Below are 21,588 nucleotides of genomic sequence, written 5' to 3' on the forward strand. Positions count from 1 at the left end.
GGGAAGAAACAAGGGGGCTTTTACCGCTGGAGTTGTTTGAGACGAGAACTGCAAGTCATAGGTTAAAGATGAAAGGTGCAATATTTAAAGGGAACCTGAGAGGGAGCTTCTTCGCTCAGAAATGCTACTTGACACACTGAGTTTCTCTATGCATGTGGCAACACAATTTAAAAAAAAAGGGATCTGGGCTGGATAAATCAGCATTTATCATCAAGCCTAACTCTGAAGATGAGCATAAGGATCTAAATATTATTGCTGGAAACTCACAGAAGGTCAGGCGGCATCTGTGGAAAGAGATGATACACAAGCCAGAGCAGTACGACATGGAGAGCAAGTTGTTGCCCCTGTTGCAGGTTTCACCTCTCCACACAGCTGATGAATCCAAAGGAATGGCAGAAACTGAGACAGTTTGGCACTTGCGATGTCTCAGGATTCAATGGTGAACTCAGTATAGAACTGTTGTAGGGACTTCAACTGCAGATTTTTCCTCACGGTTTACTCCGAAAGCCTTCCCCATGAGTGGGTGTAGCCGCAAGGCAGCAGAGGTTTGAGATCAGAGTTTTCCTTCTTCTAGGTGAGCTGCCAACCACGGCTGACAAGCCCATCCGCCCAAAGCAACTGGTTTTAAGGCACAATAACTGATCTTTGCCCCTTATTAGTAGAAATGGTTTTGGCAGGCTTAGTAGCTAAGCCACACTTGAAGATCAGGAGCTGGTCTTGGTCTAAGTTAGATATGGCCCTTGTGGCTAAAGGGATCAGGGGGTATGGAGAGAAAGCAGGTACAGGGTTCTGAGTTGGATGATCAGTCACGATCATACTAAATGGCAGTGCAGGCTCGAAGGGCCGAATGGCCTACTCCTGCACCTATTTTCCATGTTTCTATGTTTCTCAGAGCCTATATGAGATGTATGTCATTGGGACCTTTTATAAGTAGTGGGAGCTTATCCTAATTACTGCCCCGGCTATAAAAACCTTAAGGAGTCAAACGTCTTCATACCCAGTGTACAAAACCAATGAAAGATAGCTCTTGTAGCTGCTGCTCAGAATATTATGAGAACAAATATAAATTAACATATATGTAAATGAACATAACTTATATGTGTACAAAATAAGTCACTACAGTAGCGTAGCATTTGCTTAACACTATTAGAATCCCAGCGACCCATGCTCAATTTTGCTATTACTTCTAAGGAGTTTGAACAATCTCTCCATGATCTTGTGGGTGCCTGCTGGTGCTCTGGTTTCCTTCTTCATTCCAAAGACAAACAGGTTAGTATGTTAATTGGTCATGTGGGTGTAATTGGACAGAATGGCCTTGCTGGGCCAGAAGGGCTTGTTACTGAGCTGTACTGTCAAATAAAAAAGTGAAACATTTTGACACTGATGCAAGATCGAGAGAGAGAAAAATATATAGTCTAAGTCGTGTTAGGGTTTTATAGGTGGTTTGAGAACCTAATGGCAATGGGGAAGAAGCTCTTGTTGAACCCTGAGGTGTGGAACTTCTGGCTCATGTACTTCTCTCTGATGGCAGCGTCGAGACAGGGTCACAGCCCTGATTGCTCAGGTTCCCTGATGATAGGAGTTGCCTTCCTGAGACATCACTTCATGTGGGAGCCCTTGTTAGTAATTAAAGCTATACCCGTGATAGAACTGACTCTTGGCAGCCTCTTACATTCCTGTGGACCGGGCTTGACACTAATTCTACACCAATCTTACAGTATTCTCTCTCCATTCTCATCAATGGTTGAGGTTGATATATAAACATTTAAAAGGAATTTAGATGGTATATGGATTAGAGCTGGGATTTCCAACCTTTTCTTTTGTGCCATGGATCATTACCATTAACCGAGGGGTCTGTGGACTCCAGCTTGAGAACCTCTGGTCTAGGGTGATATGGGCCAAATGCGAGGAAGTGGGACGAGCCTAGATGGGAATTAGATCAGTTGGGCAGCGGGTGGTTAGAGTGTGAAACAAGTTGCCAGCAGAAATGATGGATGTACATTCAACTGTGAGATTTAAGAGAAGTTTAGATAGGTACATGGATGGGAGAGGTATGGAGGATTATGGTCTGGGTGTGGGTGGATGGGCCAAGATAGATCAGGTTGACGTGGACTTATGGGTGGAAGGGACTGTATCAGTGCTGTAGTGCTCTATGACTCGATAATTCTTTGTTCTTTACCTTCCTCAAACTTTGCCCTCCTGGAATCTTCTGAATGGCAGAGGACAAAACATGGAGAACTCAGTGCATTGCCCTCCAGTCACTGTCCCCTCTGTGCTGCACAGTAGCTGAAATGTTCCCACACACATAGCCTTTGTTGCTGCACTGATGGAATTTTCTTTTATATAATGTTAACATACTTTTGAAACCTGCATTAATATAATTAACCCTTATGTGTAAATGAATATAATCTATAAGTTTTCTAAATAATAAATGTACAACAACCTTTACTTTGAAATATTTCACAGCTTCACTGTATTTACCTTGAGAGTGTTTCAAGTTTCAACACTTGAAACAGTAAACACAGAATGGAAGTGATAGCTCATTGTTAATAAACAGACAGTCTGCTGAAAGTGAACACCATCTATTTAAAGTGACGCGCAGTTTTCAGGCCATGTAAAAATTTCCTGTTTACAGCAATGACATACCTGTAAAATAAAGAGGGACATTGTCTCCAGCATTCACTTGGTGCTGCTCTCCAGTGGTTGCTCAGTGTTGCCATCTAGTGTTCACTTGGTGGCGAATAAGCTGGACCAGGACAACATACCATATATTGACAGTTAAGACACATAGAGACTTGGGCTAAATTATTTTTGCATTGTGACAGTATATATCTTTTTCTGAATCATAACCATATCTACTATTTGCACCATGTGCTATGTCTGGTATGTAATGCCGTGGGGGATTTCAATATGCAAGTAGATTGGGAAAATCAGGTTGGTGCTGGGTTCCAAGATGGGGTATTTCTAGAATGCCTGCGAGACGGCTTTTTAAAGCAGCTCATGGCTCAGCCCATTTGGGGATCAATTATTCTGGATTGTATGTTGTTCAATGAACCGGAATGGGTTAGAGAGCTAAATGTAAAAGAACCCTAAGGGGCAAGTGGCCATAATATGATCGAATTCTCCAAGAAATTTGAGAAGGACAATCTAAAGGGAATTACATAGAAAGAGGAGCTGGTCAGAATTGATTGGAAAAGAAAACAGGCAGGGAAATGGCAGAGCAGCAATGTCGGAATTTCTGGAAGCAATTTGGAAGGCACAGGATATGTACATCCCAAAGAGAAAGAAGTGTTCTAAAGGCAAGATGACACAACTGTGGCTAACAAGAGAAGTCAAAGCCAATGTAAAAGCCCAAGAGAGGACATTTAATTGAGCAAAATTTAGTGGGAAGGTAGAGGATTGGAAAGCTTTTAAAAACCAGCAGAATTCAACTAAAAAGTAATTAAGAAGGTAAATATGGAATCTGAAAGTAAGCTAGCCAACAATATTAAAGAGGATACTATAAGTTTCTTCAGATACCTGAAGTGTAAAAGAGATGCAAGAGTGGATATTGGACTACTGGAAATGATTTTAGAGAGGCAGTAATCAGGGATAATGAAATAGCAGATGAACTGAATAAGTATTTTGCATCAGTCTTCACCGTGGAGGACACTAGCAGCTTGTTAGAAGTTCCAGGTATCAGGGGTCATGAGGTGTGTGAAGTTACCATTAGTAGAGAGAAGGTTCTTGGGAAACTGAAAGGTCTGAAGTTTGTTAAGTCACATGGACCAGATGGCATACACCCTAGTGTTCTGAAAGATGTGTCTTAAGAGATTGTGAAGGCATTAGTAATGATCTTTTAAGAGTCACTAGATTCTGGAATGGTTCCAGAAGACTAGAAATGTGCAAAGATCACTCCAATCTACAGGAAAGGAGAGAGGCAGAAGTAAGGAAACTGTAGGCCAGTTACTCTGACCTCAGTAGTTGAGAAGATGTTGGAGTCGATTATTAAGCATGAAATCTCGGGGTACTTGGAGGCACATGATAAAATAGGTGGTAGTCAGAATGGTTTCCTCAAGCAAAGATCTTGCCTGACAAACCTTTTGGAATTCTTTGAAGAAATAGCAATCAGGATAGACAAAGGTTGATGTTGTGTATTTGGATTTTCGGAAGGACTTTGACAAGGAGACATAAATGAGGCTGCTTAACAAGCTACAAGCACATGGCATTAAAGGAAAGATTTTAGCATGGATAAAGCAGTGGCTGATTGGCAGGAGGCAAAGAGTGGGAATAAAGAGAGCTTTTGCTGGTTGGCTACCAGTGACTAGTCATGTTCCACAGGGGTTTGTGTTAGGATCAATTCTTTTCATGTTTTACATTATTGATTTGGATGAAGGAATTGATGGCTTTGTTGCAAACCTTGCAGGCAATATGAAGATAGACAGAGGGGCAAGTAGTTCTAAGGAAGTAGAGAGGCTGCCGAAGGACTTAGACATATTAGGAGCATGGATAAAGAAGTGGCTGATGGAACACAGAATCGGGAAGTGTATGGTCATGCATTTTGGAGGGAGAACTGAAAGGGATGGCTATTTCCTAAATGGAGAGAAAATACAAAAATTGGATGCGCAAAGGGATTCGGGAGTCCTTGTGCGGGATTTCTCAAAGATTAATTTGCAGGTTGTGTCTATGGTGAGGAAGGTAAATGCGATATTAGCACTTATTTCAAGAGAACTAGAATATAAAAGAAAGGATGTAATGTAGAGCCTTTATAAAGTACTGGTAACGTCTCACTTGGAGTATTACAAGCAGTTTTGGGCCCTTTACCTTAGAAAGGCTGTGCTGAAACTGGAAAGGGTTCAAAGGAGTTTCACAAAAATGATTCTAGGATTGAATCCTAGAATTCTAGCTTGTCATATGAGGAGTATTTAATAGCTCTGGGCCTGTATTCACTAGAATTTAGAAGAATGAGGGATGACCTAACTGAATCGTATCGAATGCTGAAAGGCCTTGAGAGAATGGATGTGAAGAGGATGTTTCCTTTGGTGGTAGAGTCTAAGATCAGAGGTCACTGCCTTAGAATAGAGGGCATCCCTTTAGAACAGAGATGCGGAAGAATTTCATCAGCCATAGAGTGGTGGATCTGTGGAATTCTTTACGACAGGCAGCTGTAGAAGCCAAGTGCTTATGTATAATTAAGGCAGAAGTTGATAGATCCTTGACTAGTCGGGGCATTAAGGGATATGGGGAGAATGCAGGAGATTGGGGCTGAGAGGAAAATTGTAATGGTGGAGCACGCTTGATGGGACAAATTGCTTAATTCTGTTCCCATGTCTTATGGTCTTATGTGTGTGTTGTTAGTAATGTGTTTTGCACCTTGACCCTGGAAGAATGCTGTTTTGATTGGCTGTATTTATGTATGGTTGAATGATAATTAAAATTAAACTTGAACTTTACAGCTTGAAACTGAGGGGTAACTTCAGTGATTAACTTTTTATCCACAAGCACAGAAGAACATAGGAGGTGCAGAATACCAGTCGGCCCTTCAAACCTGTCTCACATTTCCTCGTAGTATTTGATATAGTTGGCCGCAACTCTACTTCTAAGCCATTTCCCTGTACCTCGCATTTCCTCAATCTTTCCAATATTTATCTGTCTCTAACTTACACTCTGTGGCCACTTTATGCAGTACATGTGCTCGTTAATGCAAATATTTAATCAGCCAATCATGTAGCAAATCAATGCATAAAGACATGGTCAAGAGGTTCAGTTTTTTTTCGGAAATGTGGTCGAAGTGACAAATTGTGGAATGGCTGTTGCTGCTAGGTGTGGTTTAAGTATCTCAGAAACTGCTGATCTCCTGGGATTTTTGTACACAGTAGGCTCTGGAGTTTACAGAGAATGGTGCGAGGAACAAGAATCATCCAATAAGCAGCAGCTCTCAGAGCAAAACTGCCTTGTTAATTGGGTAGGTCAGAGGAGATTGGTCAGACTGGTTCAACCGAATCAAAAATATCTACCATGCTATTCCACTCCCTCACTTCAAGAAGTCTGATCACCTGTCTCTACTTCTACTTCCTGAGCATAGGCAGAGACTGAAGACTGCAGCACTAGCAGTGAGGACGAAGAAGGTATGGACAAGGGAAGCACAGGAACGCCCACAGGACTGCTTTGAATTGGTGGACTGGACTGTATTCAGGGATTCATCTTCGAACCTGGATGAGTACTGTATGCTGCAATTGTTACAGACTTCATTAAAACCTGTATGGATGAGTGTGTACCCACAAAGACTTACTGTACATTCCCAAACCAAAAGCTGTGGATGAACCAGGAGGTACATCGTCTGCTGAAGGCTAGATCTTTGGCATTCAAGTCTGGCGACCCAGGCCTGTACCAGGAAACCAAGTATGATATGTGGAGGGCTATTTCAAGGGCGAAGAGACAATTTCAAACGAGGTTGGAGACAACACTGGATGCTCGGCAACTCTGCCAGGGTCTGCAAGACATTACTTCCTACAAAGCAAAACCCAATAACCTGAATGGCAGCGATGCTTCACTACCAGATGATCTCAACGACTTCTATGCCCACTTTGAGAGGGAGAATACAACTACAGCTTTGAAGATTCCTGCTCCAGCTGATCACCCTGTGATCTCTGTTTCGGAGGCTGATGTTAGACTGTCTTTAAAGAGAGTGAAGCCTCGTAAGGCAGAAGATCCAAATGGAGTACCTGGTAAGGCTCTGAAAACCTGTGCCAACCAACTAGCAGGAGCACTCAAGGACATTTTCAACCTTTCACTGCAACGGGTAAAAGTTTCCAGTTGCTCCAAAAAGGTAACAATTACATCAGTGCCTAAGAAGAATAATGTGGGCTTCCTTAATGACTGTCGTCCAGTAGCACTCACATCGACAGTGATGAAATGCTTTGAGAGGCTGGTCATGACTAGACTGAACTCCTGCCTCAGCAAGGACCTGGACCCATTGCATTTTGCCTATCGTCACAATAGGTCAACGGCAAATGCAATCTCAATGGCTCTCCACGTGGCTTTAGACCACCTGGACAATACAAGCACCTACGTCAGGATGCTGTTCATCAACTATAGCTCAGCATTTAATACCATCATTCACACAAACCTGATAGAGAAGTTGCAGAACCTGGGCCTCTGTACCTCCCTCTGCAATTGGATCCTTGACTTCCTAACCGGTAGACCACAATCTGTGCAGACTGGCGATAACATATCCTCCTCGCTGACGATCAACACTGGCGCACCTCAGGGGTGTGTGCTTAGCCCACTGCTCTACTCTCTATATACACATGACTGTGTGGCTAGGCATAGCTCAAATACCATCTATAAATTTGCTGGCAATACAACCATTGTTGGTAGAATCTCAGGTGGTGACGAGAGGGCATACAGGAGAGAGATATGTCAACCAGTGGAGTGGTGCTGCAGCAATAACCTGGCATGCAACATCAGTAAGACGAAAGAGCTGATTGTGGACTTCAGGAAGGGTAAGACAAAGGAACACATACCAATCCTCATAGAGGGATCAGAAGTGGAAAGAGTGAGCAGCTCAAAGTTCCTGGATGACAAGATCTCTGAGAATCTAACCTGGTCCCAACATACTGATGTCGTTATCAAGAAGACCAGACGGCGGCTATAATTTATTAGGAGTTTGACGAGATTTGGCATGTCAACAAATACACTCAATAACTTGTATGGTTGCACCATGGAGAGCATTCTCACAGGCTGCATCACTGCATGTCTGGTATGGAGGGGCTACAGCACAGGACCGAGAGAAGCTGCAGAAGGTTGTAAATCTAGTCAGCTCCATCTTGTGCACTAGTCTACAAAGTACCCAGGGCATCTTCAGGGAGCGGTGTCTCAGAAAGGCAGTATCCATTATTAAGGACCTCCAGCACCCAGAGCATGCCCTTTTCTACTTTTCCTATCAGGAAGGAGATACAGAAGCCTAAAGGCACACACTCAGCGATTCAGGAACAGCTTCCCCTCTGCCATCCAATTCCTGAATGGACTCTATGAGGATTGATATGTGTTCCTTTGTCTTACCCTTCCGGAAGTCCACAATCAGCTCTTTCATCTTACTGATGTTGAGTGCCAGGTTGTTGCTGTGGCCCCACTCCACTAGTTGGCATACCTTACTCCTGCACGCCCTCTTGTCACCACTTGAGATTCCACCAACAATTTTTGTATATTGTCAGCAAATTTATAGATGGGATTTGAGCTGTGCCTAGCCACACAGTCATGTGTATACAGAGAGTAGAGCAGTGGGCTAAGCACACTCCCCTGAGGTACACCAGTGTTGATCGTCAGCAAGGAGGATACGTTATCACCAATCAGCACAGACTGTGGTCTTCCGGTAAAGCATTTCATCACTGTCAGTACATTTGCAGTACATTATTATATATTTAACTATGTGTCTAATAGGCACTTTGAACATTGACAAATGCTTTTTTATTATCCGTCAATATTACTGTGTTAATATTATTTTATGCACTGTACATGATACATGCACTGTGTTTCGCACCTTGGTGTCTGAGGAATACTATTTCATTTAGATGTATACGGTTGAATGATAATAAACTTCAACTGAATTATCACTGACATGTGTTGTGGAACACGTGCTTTGTGGCAGCAGCACAGGGTAATTCATAAAACTTATTATGTTCCAATAAATCGAGCAAGACAGGAACAATGGAGTGGTGTTCATGGGTTCATGGACTATTCAGAAATCTGATGGTGCAGGAAAAGGCACGGTCCCTAAAATGTTAAGTGCATGCCTTTTGGGTCTTGTACCTCCTCCATGATGGTAGCAATGAGAAGAGGGCTTTTGTTGGATGGTGTGGGTCCTTAGAGATGGATGCTGCCTTCTTGAGGCATTGACTTAAAAAAAAATCTATTGAGATACAACATTGAGAGGGTCGTTCCGGCCATCCAAGCCCCACTGGCCAGCAATCCCTGATTTAATCCTAGCCTAATCACAGAACAATTTACAATGACCAATGAAAATACTAACCAGTACATCTTTGGATTGTGGGAGGAAACCAGAGCACCTGGAGGAAACCCACAGTCATGGAGGAGAACTTACAAACTCCTTACGGGCAGTGGTGGGAATTGAACCTGGGTCGCCACTACTGTAAAGTGTTTTGCTAACGACTATGCTACTATGCCACGACTGAATATATTCACAAATTATCTGTCATTCTCTGCGTGAAAAACCTATCTCTGACATCTCCTGTAAACTTTCTTCCACTCACCTTGAAAGGATGTCCTCTATTCCTGGTTATTAACCACCCTTGGAAAAAGACGATGTCTGTCCAAAAGTTGGTTGGTAGTTTAATTGTACCTGTTGTGGAGGTGGGCGATGGAATTTAAGGACGTGTGGGCAGTTTTGGTTGCAGAGAAGATTAGCGGGGGATGGCTTTTCTTTGTGAGCGATCAGAGATTTAATGCATGGCACGGTGAGTGCCTATGCTGGGTTGGAGGCTGCCCCATCCTGTCCATGCTGCTTTCCAGTCCTCACTCAGTGGAAGGTAAGCTGGGTTACATTCAGCTGCCGCTGCAACAGCTCAAAGTGAGGGAGAGCTGTGGGTTTGTTCTTGCAGAGACGTGGTTCCAAGACAACATCCCATGAATCATCAATCTTCAGGTCATTCCACTCAGGGACTTGGGCTGTACTGGGTTTTTTGTGTCTGCATGTTTGACTGTTATCTTCACTCTGTGATTTAAACATAGCCTAACCACAGGACTATTTTCTATGATCAATTAACCTACCAATTCACACATTTACCATTATTAAGTTAACAGGACTATGGGAGAAAATGGAGCATCCGGAGAAAACCCATGCACAAAGAAGAAGAATGAAGAAACTTTCTTACAGAGGATGCTGGAATTGAACTCTGAACTCTGACGCCCTGAGCTGTAATATTATTATACTAACCATTACGTTATCGTGGCACCAGTGATGTTCATTCATCATGCAGCCCTTTGAAACTGGGTTACACTTGATGCCATCTTATTGTTTTTCTTCACCCAAATTGATGAACAGATTATCATTCTGTTCTCTCTCACTTTCCATTCTGAATCCCCTCCTTTACTCATTGGATATCCATGACAGTATCGCCACGCACAGCTCCAGTCTACTAATTAAATTTGCCGATGACACTACGTTGATTGGCCTTATCTCAACCAATAATGAGTTGGCCTACAGGGAAGAAGTCATCTCTGACACAGTGGTGTCAAGAAAACAACCTCTCCCTCAATGTTGCAAAAACAAAGGAGCTGGTTTTGGACTACAGGAGGAATGGAGACAGCTAACCCCTATTGACATCAATGGACCTGGGGCTGAGAGGGTGAACTGCTTCAACTTCCTCGGCATCCATGTCACCAAGGATCTCACATGGTCTGTGCACATCAGCGCCTCTTTCACCTCAGACGGTTGAGGAAGTTTGGTATGGGTCCCCAAATCCTAAGAACTTTCTACAGGGGCACAATTGAGAGCATCCTGACTGGCTGCATCACTGCCTGGTATGGGAACTGTACATCCCTCAATCGCAGGACCCTGCAGAGAGTGGTGCGGACAGCCCAGTGCATCTGTAGTTGTGAACTTCCCACTATTCAGGACATTTACAAGGACAATGTGTAAAAAAGTCCTGGGGAATCACTGGAGACCCAAGCCATCCCAACCACAATCTATTCCAACTGCTAACATCTGGGAAGTGGTACCACAGCATAAAAGCCAGGACCAACAGGCTCCGGGACAGCTTCTTCCGCCAGGTCATCAGAGTGATGAACTCATGCTGATTTGAGTGTACTCGATATTTCATTGATGGTTCTATTTATTATAAATTACTGTTTAGATGCATATTGCACATTTAGATGGAGGTGTAACGTAAAGATTTTTACTCCTCATGTATGTGAAGGATGTAAGAAATAAAGTCAATTCATTTCAATTCAGTTCAATTCAAATTGTTCCATCTTCCTGAGCTACAGGCACCTCAGGAATTTTGAAAGATGCATTCACTATCTCTGAAAGGAAAAGGCTACAAATGCAGCTGATCCAAATAAAGGCAAATACACAGTAGGTGTCCTTGTCCCAGGGAACTGGCACTTTTTCACTAATCTTATCCTTCTACTTGTAGAGGCTTTCAAAATCTATTATTATATCACTTGCCAGTTTTCAGTCAGAATTAATTTTCTCTCCTTTTATCGATTTCTTTTATCATCCTGTGCTGCTTTCTAAAATTCTCACAGTTCTCAGACTTGCAACTTTATACGATTTGTTTTATTCGGTAGGATTGAATCCTCAGCTTCCAGCAGGACATAAACCACCCCCCCCCCCCCCCCCCCCCGGCACCAGATTAGATCCACTGTGCTCGAAAGCCCTTCACATTTGATTGGATGATAAGACTGTCAATTAGGTTGGCTCCTGGGAAAGGATTAACTTTATTCACCGTTATCATTTGCATGAATCTGGAGAATAAAGTACAGTGAATATCCATATGGATATGGAAATTTAGACGGACATAAAAAGGAGCGCAGCTTCTTTAACAGAGACCATAGAACATGAACATAGAATAAACGCCATTGATAGGTTCTTGCTTATTCAGGGCATTAAAGGTTACAGAGAAAAGGCAGGAGAATGGGTTTGAAAGGGATAATAATCAGCCATGAGCTGACTGGATGGGCAGAATGGCCTAATTCTGCGTTTATGTCTTATCATCTCATCATCTTATGGCATCAAATTTAGTACTTTGGCTCAATTCATCCACATCAATCATCTAAGCTAATCTTAGTTGCCCCCATTTAGCCCATAACCCTCTTAACCAGGACTTCCCAACCTTTTTTATGTCACGAACCAGGACTATTAACCATGGGGTCTGTGGACCCCAGGTTGGGAACCACTGCTCTAAACATTTCCTATCTACTGTATGTACAATAACTGTTCAAGTGTCTTGTAAGTGTTATTAAAGTATCTCTCTCAGCTATTTCTACTGGCACCTCCTTCTATATACCAAGCACTCACCTGCTGAAAGAGTAGCCCTTCAGTTATGTATTTGTCAGCGGGTTTGGATATGGCCCAAGTGTGAGCGAGAGACACTGAAGTAGGTCGACAGTTCACAGACTTTAATGCGAACAGAGTTAACAGGGAGATGAAAACAATCATCACTAGGCCAAATAGGGCCATTAACTAAAACTCCCAAATAGAAAATGAAGCTAACACTGCAACTGAAAGAAATAATTAAATATAAAATGAATTCCGCTAGTCTTCAGAGTCAGTTGACTCAACAGTCCAATTTCTCAGGCAAGGCCAAATGCAAACCAGCAGCGAAGCATTGCTGTGCTTTGCTCAAGTCTCGACAAGCGCTATGATGAAAAGAATGGAGTTAAATACCAACACAATGAAATAATAACTAGCTGACACGTGCTTATTTATAAGAGCAACTGCCATATCTGCTGCACTGCCAAATCCATGGTTGTGACATCATTAAGTCTCTCTCACCTCACCTCAAACCTATGTCCTCTGTTTTTTATTCCCCATCTTTGGGTTTAACCAAGTTTAGAATATAGAACATTACAGCACAGTACAGGTGCTTTGGCCCACAATGTTGTGCCGACCTTTAACCTACTCTAAGATCAATCTAACCCTTCCCTCCTATATAGCCCTCCATTTCTCTTTCAACCATGTGCTTATCAAAGAGCCTCTTAAATGTCCGCAATGTACCTGCCTCTGCAGCCATGCTGTTCTCGGTGTTAGACTTTCATTTCTCACAGTAAAAATAAATCTTTGATGCAATTTGCAATATTGTTCCTCCTGATATGAAAAAGTGTGTACTTCGCAGCAAAGGCCAGTGAGATTGTAAAGCAAAAAAGGGATCCAAATTTCATGTGATGTACTGCATAACCGTAGAAGAAAATGGATACACAATTTTTAAGCAGAACAAGTGAAGTGACACAGCTGAGCAAAGACCAGTACTCCTTGGGGATGGCATGGTAGGGTAGAGCACCAGCGACCCAGGTTCAGTTCCTACCACTGTCTTTACAGAGTTGCTGTTTTCTCCCTGTGACTCCCTTGATTTCCTCTGGGTGTTCCAGTTTCCTCCCACATTCCAAAGACATATGGATTAATAGTTTAGTTGGTCACATGGATGTAATGACCCAGGGTGGGCTCATTACATCTTACCGCACTGTATCCCTAACATTTGCACAATTCCACTGAAGTAATCCAGCAAAAAATAGCAGTTACTTTGAAAATGAAGAAAGAATGTAAATGATGAAAATCTGACTAAAGTGTTTCAGTTCTGATAGAAGGTCTTCAACCCAAAATGTTAATTCAGTTGCTCTCTGCACAAATGCTGGCTGACCAGACTCTGGTAAGAATCATAGTGTGATAGAGTAATATGGCACAAGTACAGGCCCTTCAGTCCAACCAGTTCAGGCCAACCACGACACTCACCCAGCTAGTCCCAATTTCCTGCATTTATTTATTTGTTTGTTTGTTTATTTATTTATTTACTTGTTCCACGCACGATACAGCATGGAACAGGACCTCTGGCCCTCTGAGCTGCACCTCCAGCAACCTTTGATTTACCTCTAGTCTAACCACAGACAATATACAATGACCAATTAATCTATTAAATGATATGACAAGGTATATACATGGGGTTCAGATGAAAGGGTGAAGTGCGTCTCTATTGTAGGAGATGTAAGGCACTTATTCCCTCTGCTAGCCTGTAGGTCACCCTTGGAAAAGGTGTAGCACCTGCTTAACTCCATGATCAAGGTCATGTCAAGCCATGGGAGCAGGTAGTGGATGGTCGTATTTGCAGCTGACGCATATCACAAGTCCTGGCTATGTGACCACTGACACCAGGTAGACAATTTCTGAAGAGTTTTGATAATGGCTGGTGTCACCCAGCTTGTAAGCCCACTGTCCAGAAGAAGGCAATGGCAAATTACTTCTGTAGAAAATTTTGCCAAGAACAATCATAGTCACAGAAAGCGCATGATCACCCATGGCATAACGAACAATTTGGCGCAAAACCACTGCATTAATAGTTCAGGTTGTCTGACAAAAGTTCATCAACCCAGAAGATTAAGTCCATTTCTCTCATTGCCTGGATACAGACTGTTACTGCTGGTTTCTGTCTTCGTTCGGTTTCTCCAACTGCTCAGCTTCCCTCCTGCATGGAAGTGAACTATTCTTTGTTCCTTTGTTCTCTGTAACTATCCTAAAATAAACCCGCTTTAATTGCTCTGAAGCCTTCATTAAGACTGTCTTTTTAACAATACCTTAGTGTTGTGAAAGCCTTTAATTACTTTGCTCCCCACCGTGACATTCATCTGCTTAATGAAAATTGAAAAAAAAAGAAAAAAAATTAAAAGCTCTGTGGAACAGGTGTGGGAATAGAAGTAGATTTACATGATGATAAAAGCCCCTGTCTAAGTTATAACATTTAATGATTTCCATGATAAAACAGCAATGTAAATGTATGTTGTTTATTTGTCACCTGCCATTTTATTTTAAATCTAACTTCAGATAACCATTTATGATATGCACCTTGTTAACCTGCAGTGAACCATTGAGAGATGAAACCAGCAGTCACAAGCATAATCAGAGCCAAGAGGAACACAGGAAGCAAGAACTCCCTATGGCTTACACAAGGTACAAGGATGTTGCCAGCACGTGAGGAGCTGAGTTATTGGAAAAGGTTGAGTTGCTTGGGGCTGTATTCCTTCAAATAAAGGGGATTAAGTGGAGATTTGATGGAGGTATACAAAATTATTAAGGGTATAGGTGAGGTAAATGCAAGCAGGCTTTTTCCACTGAGGTTGGTTGAAATAAGGACTAGAAGTCATAGGTCAACTGTGAAAGGTAAAATGTTCAAGGGGAACTTCTTCACACAGAGGCTCGTGAGAATGTGGAACAAGCTGCCAGTGGAAGTGATGGATCCTAATTTGATTCCAACATTTAAGGGACATTTGGATAAGTACATGGATGGGAGGGATATGGAGAGCTGTGGTCCAGGTATAAAATTCTTTGAGGGGATTACACAAAGGATAGATGAAGGGGATGCAGTGGATGATATCTATTTGGACTTTTTGAAGGCCTTTGACAAGGTACCACACATGAAGCTGCTTACCAAGTGAAGAGCCCATGGTATTACAGTAAAGTTACAGACATGGTTAGAGCATTGACCGATTGTTAGGAGGCAGGTAATGGGAATAAAAGGATCCTTTTCCAGTTGGCTGCCAGAAACTAGTAATGTTCCACAGGACTGGTGTTGGGACCACTTCTTTTTATACTATATATCAATGAGTTAGATGATGGAATACATGTCTTTGTTGCCAGGTTTTCACAGATGATCCAAAGATTGGTGGTGGGGCAGTTAATGTTAATGAAACAGGAAGACTGCAGAAGGACATTGATAGATTAGGAGAATGGGCAAGAGAGTGGCAAATGAAATACAATGTTGGAAAATGCATGATCATGCACTTTGCTAGTAGAAATAAATGTGCAGATTACTTTCTAAATGGGGAGAAAATCCAAAAATCTGAGATCTGACTTGAGAGTCCTTACTCAGAACATCCTAAAGGTAGAGCCAGTGGTGAGGAAGGCAAATGCAATGTTAGCATTCATTTCAAGAGCTGAGGCTGTATAAGGCACTGTATAAATCATAAACTATCAGGAATTGCATTCAGGTGAGAGGGGGAAAGTTAAAAGGAAGTGTGTGGGCATGTGTTGTAATAAGACAATGGTGGGTGTCTGGAACGTGCTGCCAGAGGAAGTGGTGGAACTTATTTAAGAGGGATTTAGAGACACACATGGTCTGCAGAGAAGGGATGGACCCTGTGCATAATGAGTGTGATCATTTTGGATTAGCTCAGGAACGATGGGTCAGTGAGCCTGTTCCTGTGCTGAACTGCACAGTGCTCTATGACCACACTATAAAGTTCCAACATCTGGGGGGGGGGGGGGGGGTCACTATTCATGGCCGAGTGGATTCATGAGTTCACTGATTCCTTTTCATCCAATGAAATCAGTAACTGAAGAAATCAAAGCCCAAACATCTGGTCTCCCATCACACACCTTTTCTATTGCACCATCACCCCTTCCACCATCATCCCTTCCACCATCATCCCCTCCACCATCATCCCCTCCATCATTACCCCCACCACCATCACCCTTTCCATCCATCACTCTCTCCACTAATCATCCTCTCCACCACCACCCCCTCTAGCAATCACAACCTCCGCCAATCAATCTCTACACCCATCTCCATCTCCACCCGTCGGTCTGCCACCCCTCATCTCCACCCATCACCCTCTCACCCATCAACCTCTCACTCATCACCCCCTCCACCCATCACCCTCTGCACCAATCACCCTTTCCAACAATCACACTGTCCACCAATAATCCTCTCCACAGTCACCTTCTCCACCCATCATCACCTTCTCTTAACATCCCCTCCTCTCATGCTTCTCTCCTCCCCCTCCCCTCCACCAATCACCCTTCTTTCGACCTTCTATCCATCGCTCTGCTCTCAAACCCACAATGCATCTTAAAATTTTTCATTTCCCCCCATCCTGAAGATGAATCTTAGCACTAAAGCTCTAATTCTGTTTCTCTCCTCATACGTTTTCAATGATTGGTTGAGTTTCTTTTTGTTTCTTTTATTATCTTGAATTCAAAGACTTTTCCTTCAATTGTTATTTTTTCCAAAGGACCATCCTCTGAAATAAAAACCCCCATACTGTGTGCTTCATTTTTTGCCCTAATAACTTGTTTCACAAAACCTTCTGGTTCTTCATTGTCAGTTACTGTATAATGTACATGTTATATAATTCATGTATAACTAATGTGCTATCTGTTGTTCCCTCAGTCTATGTGTCTGGTTTCGCATTGTATCTGTACCTCACCATACTTTGACTTTGATCTGCACTTAAAAATACCACCTTTAATTAGTTATTTGTCATTAAGATAGTAATAGAAGTTTATGGCCATTCTTCCATGTATAACAAATAAGAGCACGCAGACAAGGCCAGATTGAAAAAAAATAGCGGGCACTAGCCTTCCCAGCATCCTATCACCATCAAATGGTAAAGCCTTAAAAAGGTAGCATTACATTAAAGGCCCCATTACCCAGGATATGCTCTCTTCCCATTGCGATCAGCAAGGAAGAAGTACAGGAGCCTGAAGACCATAAGACCATAAGACAAAGGGGCAGAAGTCGGCCATTTGGCCCATCGAGTCTGCTCTGCCATTTCACCATGAGCTGATCCAATCTCCCCTTTAGTCCCATTCCCCCGCCTTCTCACCATAACCTTTGATGCCCTAACTACTCAGATACCTATCAATCTCTGCCTTAAATACACCCAATGACCTGGCCTCCACTGCTGCCCATGGAATCAAATTCCACAGATACACCACCCTCTGGCTAAGACATGCTCTTAATGTTTCAAGGACAGCTTCTCCCCCTCTGTCATCAGATTTCTGAATGATCAATGGGCTCCTGAACACTACCTTGTTGCTCTCTTTATGCATTGCTTACTTAATGTCATTTACATATATATTTCTTAACGTAAGTTTTATTTTGATTTTAATTATTTTCTATTGCAATGTATTGCTGCCACAAAACCACAATTTTCATGGTATATTTGTGCCTGCGATATTAAAGCTGAGTCTGATATTTACAACTCCCTCTGCTCTGTATTCACTGAACTACTTGGCTTCATTGCGCTGTCCGGTTCTGAAGTTAAGTTTTCTGTCAATGGGTTACAGCTCAGTGGGCTGATTCTTGTCAGAATCCTTGTCTCACTCTCGGTTCAATAACCTTCCTAATATACCACTAACTCAGCATGAAGTCTCATATTAAACCCCCAAAACTCACATCTTTATTTTTCTCATTTGTCTCTTGTTCCATTTATAACCATATAACAATTACAACACGGAAACAGGCCATCTCGGCCCTTCTAGTCCGTGCGGAACGCTTACTCTCACCTAGTCCCACAGACCTGCACTCCACCCATAACCCTCCATTCTTTTCCTGTCCATATACCTATCCAATTTCTTTTTAAATGACAATATTGAACCTGCCTCTACCACTTCTACTGGAAGCTCGTTCCACACAGCTACCACACTCTCAGTAAAGAAGTTCCCCCTCGTGTTACCCCTAAACTTTTGCCCCTAACTCTCAACTCATGTCCTTTTGTTTGAATCTCCCCTACTCTCAATGGAAAAAGCCTATTCACGTCAACTCTATCTATCCCCTTCATAATTTTAAATACCTCTATCAAGTCCCCCCTCAACCTTATACGCTCCAAAGAAGAAAGACCTAACTTGTTCAACCTTTCACTGTAACTTAGGTGCTGAAACTCAGGTAACATTCTAGTAAATCTTCTCTGTACTCTCTCTATTTTGTTGACATCTTTCCTATAATTCGGTGACCAAGAACTGTACACAATACTCCAAATTTGGCCTCACCAATGCCTTGTACAATTTTAACATTACATCCCAACTCCTATACTCAATGCTCTGATTTATAAAGGCCAGCATACCAAAAACTTTCTTCACCACCCTATCCACATGAGATTCCACCTTCAGGGAACTATGCACCATTATTCCTAGATCACTCTGTCCTACTGCATTCCTCAATGCCCTACCATTTACCATGTATGTCCTATTTTGATTAGTCCTACCAAAATGTAGCACCTCACACTTCTCAGCATTAAACTCCATCTGCCATCGTTCAGCTCACTTTTCTAACTGGCCTAAATCTCTCTGCAGGCTTTGAAACCCTACTTCATTATCCACAACACCATCTATCTTAGTATCATCTGCATACATACTAATCCAATTTATCACCCCATCATCCAGGTCATAAATGTAAATGACAAACAACGTTGGCCCCCGTACAGATCCCTAAGGCACACCACTAGTCACCGGCCTCCAACCTGATAAACAGTTATCCACCACTACTCTCCAGCCACTGTTGAATCCATTTTACTACTTCAATATTAATACCTAATGACTGAACCTTCCTAACTAACCTTCTGTGTGGAACTTTGTTTAATTTATATATAAGCTATATTATCTATTCATATTTATTGTGTTTTTATTGTTGTGTTCTTTATTTTATTCTGTGTCTTTTGTCCGGCATCAGATATGGAGTAACAATTATTTTGTTCCTCTTTACACTTGTATTCTAGAAATGACATTGATCTTGGACCTCCTAAACCTGAACAAGCCTCAAGGGAGTGGTATACTCAAAAGGTTCTGCTGATGCTTGAAATCCAAAGCAACACATATGAAACGCTGGAGGAACTCAGCAGGTCAGGCAGCATCTATGGAGAGGAATAAAGAGCCCATATTTCAGGCTGAGACCCTTCTTCAGGACTCCCAGAAGTGTACAAGAAGATAAGAGGCATAGATACAAGTGGATAGTCAGAGATTTTTTCTCAGGGCAGAAAAGGCTAAAATGAGGGGACGTGATTTTTAAGGTGATTTGAAGAAAGTATCGGGAGGGGGTTGTCAGAGGTAAGTTCTTTACACAGAGGGAGGTGACTGTGTGGAATATCCTGCCAGGGGCAGTGGTAGAAGCAGAAACATTTGAGACATTCAAGAGCATCTTAGATAGGCATATGAGTAATAGTAAAATGGTGGGCTATGCGGGAGAGATGGGCTAGATTGATTTTGGAGTAGGTTAAAATGTTGGCAGAACATCATGCGTCGAAACGCCTGTACTATTCTCTAATGTTCTATATTCTATGAATAATGAGAGCAAGGTTTTGTGGTCCTGCTATGTCCAGCCACAGAGAGCGGTTTGTAATTAAGAGGAGAACGTGTCCTCAAGAGTATCTGTGTCTACAGCAATGGTGGACCATCATGTAGGCCCAGTCCATTTCAGGTAAAACCTTCCCTAACATTGAGCACAACTACAGAGTACTGTCATAGGAAAGCAGCATTCATCAGCAGGGATCCCACTACCCAGCCCAGGCTCTCTGCTCGCTATAAGGAAGAAGGTACAGGAGCCTCAGGACACACACCATCAGGTTTTGGAACATTTATTACCCCTCATCATTGTGCTCTTGAACCAGAGAGGATAACTTCATCCAACTTTACTCAGCCAATCACTGAGCTGTTTGCAGAACCTACGGACTCACCCTCAGGAACTCTTGATCTCATGTTCTTGATATTTATAGCTTATTTATTTATTTGTTTGTTTATTTTTATTGTATTTTTTTCTCTCAGCACAAGCTGGCAAAATCTGAGATACAGGTATAGCGAAGCACAATAATTTCCCAAGTGCTAGGAACTTTTGGATTATTCTAGTGGTGATTAGTACTGTGGCTTTCTGAAGAGTTACATAGATATTGCTGTGTAGACCTAATTGTTTAATGCTATTGTGCAGTGTCTTAGGGATGACAAATTGTAGATATTACTATTCAGTCAATGTATACCCTGTTCATGTTCCAAAGTCTTTCAATTTCCTCTTTTAATGCAGCATACTTCCGGTGTTTTTTTAACTTATTGATTTCTGTATGTTGTGCATGTTTAAAACAGCTAAATCTATTAAGTAAGTTGTTCTTGCTTGTTTATCATGTAATATTACATCTGGATGTTTATTACAAATTGTCTTATCTGTAATAATCATATCAGCCATAATGTAATTTGTGGGAATCTGACTGTAAAACTGGATTAGGCATGTATTTATAATAAGTTGCGATTTCTTTTATGAGTTTGTATTTTAAAGCAAGATTTTGGTGAATGACGTTTGTCACTTGATTGTGTCTGTGTAAGTAATCAGATTGAGTTAAGCTGCTGCAGGATCCTGAAATGTGTTGGATTGTTTGTGGTTTCTTTTGAAATATTCTGCATGGATCATCTTATATCTGTTGATCTTATATTGTTACGTATCCTGTAACTGGATCACTTTCCAGCAAAGATAGAGAGGTCCGCTGAAGTCTGATGGTACCATTTTCAAACGTTTTTATTTATAAAGGGGCACAAACGTAAGGTTAATACAAACATTCAGATAACATACTTCGTCAATACTCAATCTAAAGCGCAGGGGTAGTACTACTCAATAAGAACTAAGCTCTATCGTTGTCTAGGGGTTAAACGATTTGTCCAATTGAAATATGAAAGTCTCACCAGTTCATGGAGGCTTTTTGCCGCTTGAGGGACCGCTGGGTGTTCACGGGTTGGAGAGAGAAAATAAACTTGCCAGCCTTCTGGACTCAAAGCGTGAGATCGAGAATGGGAGTTCCTCGTTGTCAGTCCGAAATCCTTTTCGGGGTTATTAGCCACTCGATTCCCTAGCTAGGGGATCCAAATCACATGTGGCTTCCGAGCAGCTTCCTGTTATTATGAGAGGAATGAGCGATGGTCTCCGTCTAGTGCGTCGCTGGAGTACCGCCTCCAGCAGTCTCCTTTTTATCATGGCTGGCAGATTTGTAAATGTCAATCAAGGTAGGGTGAGGCCTTCCCCACACCACATTGCCCGAGGGTGTCCATGTCCCTGATAGCTGGCACGTACTATAGAGTTGCAATTCACACAGGTGCCTCTAAGAACAATGGTCAACTCCGTGGCA

The sequence above is a fragment of the Hemitrygon akajei genome, chromosome 10 (assembly GCF_048418815.1).
Source record: "Hemitrygon akajei chromosome 10, sHemAka1.3, whole genome shotgun sequence".
NCBI classification, from domain to species: Eukaryota; Metazoa; Chordata; class Chondrichthyes; order Myliobatiformes; family Dasyatidae; genus Hemitrygon; species Hemitrygon akajei.